The sequence below is a fragment of the Nicotiana sylvestris genome, chromosome 5 (assembly GCF_000393655.2).
Source record: "Nicotiana sylvestris chromosome 5, ASM39365v2, whole genome shotgun sequence".
Lineage (NCBI taxonomy): Eukaryota > Viridiplantae > Streptophyta > Magnoliopsida > Solanales > Solanaceae > Nicotiana > Nicotiana sylvestris.
In genome coordinates this window covers 160,579,828-160,590,869 of record NC_091061.1, presented here as the reverse complement: position 1 = coordinate 160,590,869, position 11,042 = coordinate 160,579,828, and positions in this window count along the sequence as shown.

Below are 11,042 nucleotides of genomic sequence, written 5' to 3'. Positions count from 1 at the left end.
TTTGATACTGATTATGAGGCTGAGGGCCTGAGATATGTACGTCACGTGGTGGCTTGATTGATATGAGACCAAGAACCTAGTGATGATGCCACGAGATGGCTTGATATTGTGTTTGGGCCATAAGGGGCCCCTCTAAGAGTTTGTACACCTCCAGTGAGCGCGGGTACCCATTGTGACCTGAGATTGAGCCCGAGGGGCTGGTATTGTTTTGAGATTGAGCCTGAGGGGTTGGTATTGTTCTGAAATGTTGCCCGAGGGACGGATTTATTGATACTGTGCCCGAAGGACGAACCTTTATGTATTCATTTTCATAATTGACTGTCAAGTACCTGCTTAAATTGTTGAAAAAGGCTTTTCATGAAGTTAAATTCAGTTAAAGGATGTTTACTTATCTTTCATTGGTTTACTATTTTTAATGGTTTTACTACTTCATTATAGCATGTTTTTGTGCCTTACATGATTTCCTGTTTTCAGTCTTTATTTATGATTATTACTCACTGAGTTGGAGTACTCACTTTACTCCCTACACCTTATGTGCAGATTCAGGCGTATCTGGTCCCGCTCCCGAGTGTTGATCATTTCCGGCTCAGGCGGATCCGAGGAGTCTCTAGGTAGCTGTTAGCGTTCGCAGCCCAGAGCTATTCCCTATCTTAGTCCTTCATGTTGTTAGTTTTCTGTATTAATTTCTGTAGTTATATTTGGAGTATTCCATTTTGGTAGATGCTCATGACTAGTGACACCCTGGTATCGGGCTGTGTTGGGTTATTTTCTGCGAATTATGCTATTATCTGTTAACTTTGGATTATCTTTTCATGCTTTTGATTTATTTCTTATGGTTTAACTGTTAATAATTGGATATGGGAAGTGTCGGCTGGCCTTGTCTTCATGAGAGGCACCATCACGATCGGGTTCGGGTTTAGGGTCGTGACGGGTTACGATGTATGCAGACTTACCCCTATCCTAGAAGGATAGAGAGACTATTTTCAATAGACTCTCAGCTAAGGAAGATGGAAGAAGCATTGATAGCAAATAATAGCAAGACAATATATTTAGAAAACTAAATCCAAGATATCAATAGAGAATATGAAAGAAGTACTGATAGCAAACTAAGGAAGTACCGATGGCAAGTAATAACAGAACAAGATATGCGATAATAGCAAACTAAGGATTTCATAGTACCACTAATACTATCCAACTAATGAAGACAAAGGGAAACACACGACTACCTACTAACCTTCTACCCAAATCCTCAACCTCCACACCCTCCTATCCAGGGTCAGATCCTCGATTAGCTCAAGCTGCGCCATTTCCCGCCTGGTCATCTCTCCCCAAGACTTCTTTGGCCTACCTCTACCCTTCCTCTTACACCCAAAGGCCTACCTCTCACACCTCCTGACTGGGGCATCTGTACTTCTCCTTTTAACATGCCCGAACCATCTCAGTCTTGCCTCTCGCATGTTTTCCTCTACCGGGGCCACTCCCGCCTTGTCCCCAATAACTTCATTCCTAATTCTATCTAACCTAGTATGCCCACACATCCATCTCAACATCCTCATTTCAGTTACTTTCATCTACTGGATATGAGAGTTCTTGACTTGCCAGCACTCTGTCCCACAAAACATAGTCGGTCTAACCACTACCTTATAAAACTTACCCTTAAGTCTCAGTGGCACATTCTTATCGCATAAGACACCAGAAGCGAGCGTCCGCTTTATCCACCATGCTCTGATACGATGTGTGACATCCTTATCAATCTCCCATCATTCTAAATTATAAACCCCAGATACTTGAAACTCTCTCTCCTAGGAATGATTTGCATATCAAGCCTCACATCGCCGTTTGCTTCCTGGGTAACACCGCTGAACTTGCACTCCAAGTATTCTGTCTTCGTCCTGCTCAACTTGAAACCCTTAGATTCAAGGGTATGTCTCCAAACCTCCAGCCTCTCGTTAACACCACCTCGCGTCTCATCAATCAGGAATATGTCATCTGCAAATAACATGCACCAAGGCACTTTCCCTTAAATGTGTCACGTCAATGCATTAATATCCAAGGAAAACAAAAAGGGGCTAAGTGCTGATCCCTGATGCAACCCCATCTCAATCGGGAAGTATTCAGAGTCTCCTCTTATTGTCCTAACCTATGTCTTAGCTCCATCATACATGTCTTGTATCACTCTAATATACGCTACAAGCACTCCTCTCGCCTCCAAACATCTCCATACAACCTATCTTGGGACTTTGTCATAGGCTTTCTCTAGGTCAATGAACACCATATGAAAGTCCTTCTTCATCGTCCTATACTGCTCCTCCAATCACCTCACAATGTGAATGGCTTCAGTAGTCAACCGTCCCATCATAAAACCAAAGTGGTTCGAGAATGGACACACTCCTCCTCATCCTCCCTTCTATCGCTCTCTCCCAAACTTTCATCGTTTGGCTCAACAACTTGATACCCCTATAGTTGTTGCAGTTTTAGATATCCCCCTTATTCTTGTACAACGGAATCATCGTACTCTGCCTCCACTCTTCAGGCATCTTATTCATTTTAAAAATAACGTTAAACAACCTAGAGAGCCATTCTGAGCGCGCCTTACCCACGCTCTTCAAAAATTCCATAGGGATCTCATCTGTCCCAATCGCTCTATCCCTAGTTATCCTGCGTATATGCCCTTCCACCTCTCCCACTCGTATGTGTCTACAGGACCCAAAATCTCAATGTCGCTCTGAGTACTCCAACTCACCCAACACAATGCTCATATATCCCTCTTCATTCAAGAGTTTATGGAAGTAAGACTGCCATCTCTGCCTAATTTGTGCCCCCTCCAACAAAACTCTACCCTCCTTGTCTTTTATGCACCTCACTTAATCCATATCCCGGGACTTCCTCTCTCTCACCTTCGCTATCTTGTACAACTTCTTGTCCCCGCTTTTATACCCAATTTCTTCATATAAACGACCAAATATCATAGTTTTAGCCGCAGTAACTACTAACTTTTCCTCCTTCCTAGCCTTCTGATACCAAGTTGTCACAATCCAAAATCTACTATGGGTCGTGATGGCGCCCAACATCGCTGTTAGGAAAGCCAACGGGGAACTAACAACTTTGTTTACCTTGAAAATGGTAATTACAATTATATTTGATTTTGTGGTTCTAAAAATACGTGATTTATTTTAATGCTAGTTGTTAGGAAATAGATGCTAAGTGTGAGGTAGGAAAGTAAAGTAAGAGTAAGAGGCAGTATTGTTATTCAAACCAAATGGCTACAGATTGGGGCCTCAGACTAGCCTTAGCTGGGCCTCGAGGTTGAGCTAAAGTGCCCGACTGGGGATGGTCGATGAAGAACTAACATTTCTTAGGGCCTTGATGGTGGCTCTTTATGATCAATGATGAGTAATAAATGAAGAACAATCAATAAAACACAATAAATATAAACAATAAATCAAAGGAAAGACAATAGAGAATGTTTAAGTTAGAGAGCAAAAAATGTTCTTGTATTGAATATCATCTATGTTACAAATGATAATGGTCGGGTCCCCTTTATATAGGAGGGGGAATCCCAACATAGTACAGATGCATTTATTACAAAGATATGCGGCTGGTACAACCATTTAATGTCACGATACGGACTTATAATATTCTAGTAGACCTGGTCAGCTCTAACCATGTGCCTTGGGAATTTCTCGATTGTCCATCATAGCCACCGATTTGCACTACCCCGAGGTCGAACATAGGGAACCCTCGGGGTCGATCCTCGAGTTGTGCCTCAAGCCTTTTGGAGATGGGCTATGGAACGTCATAATGATCATAAAATCGGACTCTCCAATTTTAGCCGTATACAGATAGTCCCCACATTTCTTAGAATGAAATGATAAGGGATGATCTTGACCTCGACCTTCTCGAATATCACGCGATGACGTCATGCTCATGACGTAAGCATTCGAAGTGACTGGAACATCTCATCAGTTTGTCTCCCTAGAACAATGAATATACTGCCGGTTCGCTTTCCAAAAAGTAGTGATCGCGCCGCCGATCCGTTTCCCCAAAAGCATTGATTGCGCCATTAATACGTTTTCCAAAGGCATTGATTGTGCCGTTAATATGTTTTCCAAAGGCATTGATTGCGTTGTCGGGTATGCTACTGTCTCTCTATAAATTGGCGATTGCTTAAGCCAAGACTTCACTCAGTCTTCGTTCAACAGCCTTTAACCCTTTCCCTTCTCTTTGTCCTCCTCCAAACTCCCATTTCTATGGTTCAAGCCTGTGACCTTAAGGTCATACGGCAACAGCTTTGTCAGTTATGCCATGGCTCTTCTACAGAGCTTTTCCTCACTAAGTGAGATTATACTTGGTTGTTGTTGTTGTTGTTGATGATGATGCTGTTGTTGATGTTGTTATTGGCCCAAGATAATGAGAGAGAGTCCTCCAATTCTTCCCATATCAGTAGATATGTGGACCGTAAACCGCCGCTCATCTCTCTTAACTTCAACCTGGTGTGGCGCCTCATTCCTTTTGCTTTCCATGGAGTGAGGTGGTATCATCTACTAACTTTTGCATCCCACACCGGTGCAATGTCTCAAAAAGAGGCTTCATAATAGTACTGCTGACAAGACCCATACCAGCCAAAATTTTCACCAAGCCACAATTTTTCTTGCTTGGTAAAAGTTTTTGCTTTTTGATAGGCTATAGCCCGTCTTTCATCTATTGCTGTTTCAGAGGAGATTCTCGAAGACGTCGCTCTGAAGATCGAAATGGGGTCCCCGAGGAAATAGTTCTCGCAGATGCCGCTCACGAGGATGTACCTTCGAAAGTAGATTAGGCTTTTTAGTTGCTGTTTTTGCTTCTTTGTTTCTGTGTAAGGACCCCTCATGGGCTTTTGTAATCGCCTTTTATCAATACAAAAGTTTCTTTAATTTGCCTTTGGCTAGTGCCGAGCTTCCATTTTACTTTCAATCGGTCCGAATACTAGACCCGGACATCCTAATCCCTTTGGTTCCCGATTGGTTAATATGATCTTCCTTAAGATTCTTTGTCATCCCTTGGACTAAGCCTGGATTGATCTTATACAAAATTAGGTCGCCGGGACTTCTGAGTTCGGGTTGAATGAGAGTTGGGTCCCGATTTTTTTTTTTGAAATAAAGCTTAGCCCTTTTAGGCCTCGTTGCTAGTCCTCAAGTAAGAGTTTGCTTGATTATCTGAAAATAAAGATAGCCCTTGGGCCTTTACAAGCAGTCCCTGAGTGAGAGTTTGCTTGAACTCGGGCGGCCTCGAAAACTTGCTTTGAATTAAAACTGAAGATAGCCCTAAGGCATTATAGATTGTCCCTGAGAGAGGATACACTCGAACTCGGGTGGCCCTCGGGCCAAAGTAATCGAGTGAACGACCTACACCTGCCCAAATCCATTTATCAAGAAGGGGATAGTTCTGCCTCTACTTCCCGCTCGGTTGGTGGTACACCGCTGGCATCCGATGAACTAACCTCGAGATGCTTTGTCTTGAGGAGACACTTTACGTTAAAGAGACCTCCCAATGTTCAGGGCCATCGGGAGCATGCATCGAGGTTCATCCTATCAGTAGGAGAGAAACACCTCGAGGCAATGAAGAGAGACCGCGGATGGGGAGAAAAGGTGGTACTGCAGGTACCTTCCCTAGAAGAGAGCATCATGGCTCATGTAGAGGGGTTTTTGAATGCATACGCGTATCCTTTTATATTGGGCCCTCTCGATAGAGTCGTGCTCGAGTTTTGTTGAAGATATCGGGTTACCCTGGCACAGGTTCACCTGTCAATTTTTTGAGGATAGTGCTGATGATAAGGTTCTTTGCAGATAAATTTGGGCTCGAGTTCACCCTCAGTCATCTTATTAGATTGCATCAGCCCTTGCATTACCGAGGCCTGATTACTTTACGACATCGATCCACTTGACCCTTTGTTGCTAGTAACGAAGAAGATGGGGACCGAGGGTGGATGAGTCGATTTGTCCGAGTGCAGACTATTGACATTATCCCCGTAGAGTTCCTGCCATTCCCTGAGAAATGGAATTTCACACGTAAGTGGTACACTTGTATTTTTATCATTTTTATTCATAGTGGAGGCGGACTCCGTAAAGGTGTTTTCTTTCCCTTTCCGCAGCAATCCCGTGGTTGCCCCACGAGGTCCCCAATCTGGTGGATTGGACTCGTAAACTGGTAGCTTGCTAGACCTATGATGAGCGTAAGTGGCAAGACCTGTCGAAGGGTAGATGGAAAGCAAAACACCACGGTACGTGCTGTATGGTTTATTTTCTCTGAAAGATACTTTCTTTTATGTGTATTAACTCCGTCACCGTAGGCATTGGAGAATTTTCTGAGATGAGACTGTGCCCCCTCGGGGAAGAGAAAGGATCATCGGCTTCGGGGCCGAGGAATGATAACAAACGGAAGGAATCCTCGAAGGACGAGGGTGCTCAGTGCGAGGCAAGCCCTGCTCGGAGGCTCTAAGAAGATGTATCAGCTGAGCCTACAACACCCGAGGCTTCTAGGCTCGAAAAAATGATTCCTCCTTTGTTGCCGTCTTCTTTTCCCGTCAAAGGTACTTTGAGGGACAAAGATTTTCTGTCGCCATCTTCTTCTCCCATCGAAGTACTTCGAGGGATATATATTTTCTGTCGCCGTCTTCTTCTCCCGTGGAAGGTACTTCAAGGGATGTTCGAGGCCAGGGGCCGCCTAAATCAAGTAGGATCTCGAGCGATCATGTCCCCACTGAGAGCGGTTCGACTGGGGCCGATGAGACCAAGCCAGTAGATGTACGCTCAACTTTTGAGGAGGCTCAGCAGCTCTATTTTGTGGTGAGTTTTGATTGACTTTGTTGGTTTTTTTGTTTTGCATTTTCATTTTCTCGCTGAGCTTCTTTTTCATAGGCCTTTGACAAACTCAAGTTCGAGATGCTCCATTGTGAAGCCAAGTTGCGGAAAGCCTTGGACGGGGAGAAATTCCTCAGGCTTCTTTGTGATAAAAGGGCAAAGGAGTTGATACACCTTCGTTACGAGATGAATCGAAGTCTGAACTATGAAGGCCGCCTCGAGAGACAGGTAAACTTTATTTTGAGAGGATGCATGTTTCTTCTTCTACCCTCGGAGATTAATATTTTGATACTTCAGTTGCAGATAAGACGGAGGACCTGGAATGCCTTTGGGGCAAAGTTGTCAGGACAAGTATGAGAGTGATGAGCTAAGGGCTCAAATAGACGCCCAAGTTGTGGCCAAGAAGAATGCTTTGGCCAAGTCTTCTGCCCTCAAGGTGCAACTCCAGAATGCTCACGAAAACAGCTCAGTCCAGACGAGCAGGATTGTAAGGCTCGAGTCTGACCTTTTGAAGATAAAGGTCTAGGTCGTGGACGCTCGGGCTAAAGCTAAAGAGATTCGAGCTAAGGATGATAAGAAAGTGGCCGTCTATTTAAAAGACGTTGTTGATGCTCGAGCTGAGTTAAGAGGGGCTTCTGATCGGGAGAGCAGAAGAAGTGAATATGCCCTGTGCAGATCCCGCAAGGAAACCCTCGAGAAGATCCATGCTAGGGGCCTCGATCTCTCGGAAGAGATAGAGCAGACCAAGGCGGATGAATATGACGCCAAGTTCCTCATATCCGATGTCGATAATAATGAGTAAGAGGCCGATAGAGCCATAGTTCTCGAGGGGAAAGTAGATTAGGCATTTCCTTTCAGATTCTTCGTGCAATGCTCTTAGAGAACATTGTAAATGAAGCCTTGTATCATTTCACATATATATAAAAAGAAGCTTTTCGGTTTTTCATTTTCATGAATTTCTTGTGTATGCCTTTCTTTTGTTTTGAATTTCGACGTTTGTTGACAATTGGTCCGAAATTTTGGACCTCAAATTAAACCTTTAGGTTCTTGCTATTGTTGAGCGATTTGTAACAGTCGAAAATTGACCGTTTGGGGCTTAGTCCCCGAGTCAAGTTTTGACTTGAGTTCATCAACCTTTAGGTCTAAAAATCGGCCCTGAGGCTGTTTGAGCCGGCCCTTAGGCTCATATGCATTGGATCAGTACAACCTCTAATATAGGCTGGCGCTTATGCTCTTACGCATTGGGTCGGTACGACCTCTAACATAGGCTGACGCTTAGGCTCTTACGCATTGGGTCGGTATGACCTCTAACATAGGCTAGCGCTTAGGCTCTTACGCGTTGGGTCGGTATGACCTCTTACATAGGCTTTATTTTTCCCTTATTAAAGACTTTTTGAAGTTTTTGTATTCTTACGAATCTTCAACGATTCGATAAGAACCTCGGTTACGAGCCGTTATGTAATGATAAGTGAGCACCTCGGGAGGTTTCGTTCGAAGGCTGAATTGTCTCGAAGCCTTTTTATTGTTTGGAGTTGACATGATCAAAGATCTTTTGCTTATGCTAAGGGTAGCCTGATTAACCTGTTCTTTTTGAAGTATTGTCGAAATAATTGAAGGCCTATGAATTTATGGCGACGGTCGGGCATCCCTGAGTCGCGTTAATTTGGCTGGAGCCTGGTGACCATAGTCATTGCGTTTGGCCGTAGCCTTTTAGTCCCCGAGTGAGGTAGCCTAGGTGTCTATATCAAGGGTATGCTTTTTTATGGGTCTTACAAGTTCAAATATATAGCCTTGACTTTAAGATCGGGATTATGCCCTTTGTAAGGTCTTCTAAATTTGAACATGCCTTACTTGAGGTCTTACAGATAGGTTACTTGGCGCAAGTATATTCATGCCTTGCTTGAGGTCTTATAGATTTGGTATTGACTTATGGAGGCCTTATGACCTCGATGTTGCCTTATGGAGGTCTTACATTTTCTAGCATTGTCACGTGGAGGGTTTTTGGGCTCGAAGTTGCCCGTTTGGGTCTTATGGCCTCAAGTTCTTGATAGCTCGATGGGGTGACAATCGGTGACAGTCCCGGAGACATCGAAAGTTTCTGGCTCTGGAGCCGTCATTTATAAATTTGATGTTGCGTAATTGAGGGCTTATGATCTCGAAGTTTCCGGCCTAGAGGTCTTACGGCTTCAAACTTTTGATGTTAGTTACCAGGTGTTCGGGAAATTTCTGGCCCTGGGGCCGTTTCTTATAAAAAAATAACAAACTTCTTTGAAGCGTGAAGCGTTTGGATGGTAAAAGATACTCCTTTGATTACTTGGTACAAGTATACATGTTTTTGTCATCTAGGGTTCGATTATTCTATGCGGACACGGTTCATTTGACCGTTTGGCCCAATACATCATTTTTCTATCGAGACCCTCTTTGGCTAATCTTGACTTCTTCGGGGAGGTGATCTCCTGGGGGGATGCCCCCCAGTATTCGAGGTTGATTGAAGAGAAGCCTTGAATATTTGTTAAGTTCTCCTTAGGTAGCATATAGATGTTGCCTCGTTAAAAACCTTGCCAGTAAAACCCTTCTTGGGATAAATTTCGATCGAAGGAAAAGAGTGCAATGCATGCTTTAAAACCTAAGGTCTTTAAGTTGGAAGGGGCTACGATTTTTCTAACTGGACACCTGCAGACAGGTTAGTGTAAGGTGTAAATAAAAAGGGAGGCGGTTATACCTCAGTAGTGATGATGCTTCGAGCCTCGATATGCTTCAACTGCTTGCTCTAATGATGCGGTACGGTCCTTTACTCATTCACTCGGGTGCTGCCAAGAATGTAGCTCGTGATTGCTACTTTGCTGTTTGTTATCCTTTGGCTCCTTTGATGTTGAAGGTGTCGATGTCGGTGTTATATCGTGCACCACGAACATCTCTCTTGCTGCGTGTTGCTCCCCGTATACCATTTTTATTCCGTCCTTCATTGGAAACTTTATCATTTGATGAAGGGTTGATGGTACTGCTCTCATGCAGTGTATCCATGGCTTTCTGACAAAGGCATTGTACCTCATGTCTCATTCGATGACATGAAACTTGACATTCTGGGTTGTACCGACCACTTTGACCAGAAGGGTGATGTCCCCTTTTCATTATCTTGCTCGCCATGTTGAATCCGTTGAGGACTCGAGAGGCGAGCATGATTTGGTAGAGCAGTCTGAGCTGCTCCACTACCCTCAACCTGATAATATTGGCCGAGCTACCTGGATCCACCAGCACACGTTTAATTTGAAATGTATTTACAAGAAAAGAAATTACCAACGCATCGTTATGAGGTTGAGACTGGGCCTCGATGTCCTCTTCACTGAATGTGAGAGCGTCCTTGGGTATGTAACCTCGAGTTCGCTTTTCCCTAGTGATGGATATTTTTGTTCGTTTGACAATGGGTTCTTGTGGGACGTCGATTCCTCCAACGATCATGTGGATGACATGTTGTGGCTCTTCTGTTTCATTTTTCTTGTTCGCCTCTCTTTCCCGAAATTGATTTTTGGCTCGGTCACTGAGGAACTCTTGGAGGTGCCCTTTGATGATTAATCGCGATACTTCTTCTCGGAGCTATCTGCAATCTTCGGTCCTATGATCGTGTGTGCCGTGAAACTCACACAACAGGTTAGGGTTCCTTTCCGAAACTTCAATGTTGAATTTGTACTCAGATAATCGGGGTGCCTCCGTCGGTCCTGCATGTCTGTCGAATCCGGCTCTGCTCACGAGTCCCCGAGGATTCTAACCTCGATCTGCCCTTCGGTCTTTTTGGGGTATGTTACACCTTGGGGAGTTTCTACAATCTTCAGTGTACGGTTGGTACCTTTCCTTGCTTGGCCTTGGTTCCTTTGCTAGGAGCCTGCTAGGATATACTGAGCCTGAGGGGGCTCCTAGTTGGTCATCCTCAATCCTAATATTTGATTGATACCGATTGTGGACATCCGCCCAAGTCACGTTGGGATATTCAACCAAGTTCTGCTTTAGCTGCTTCAAAGCTATCGAGCTTTATTTGTTCAAACCTTGGGTGAAGGCCTGCACTGCCTAGTCATCGGAGACTGGTGGTAATTCCATTCGCTCTATGTGAAAGCCAAATACAAACTCCCCCAGCATCTCATTTTCTCTTTATTTGATTTTGAAGACGTCGGATTTCCTTGTAGCAACCTTGATGGCACCGGCATGTGC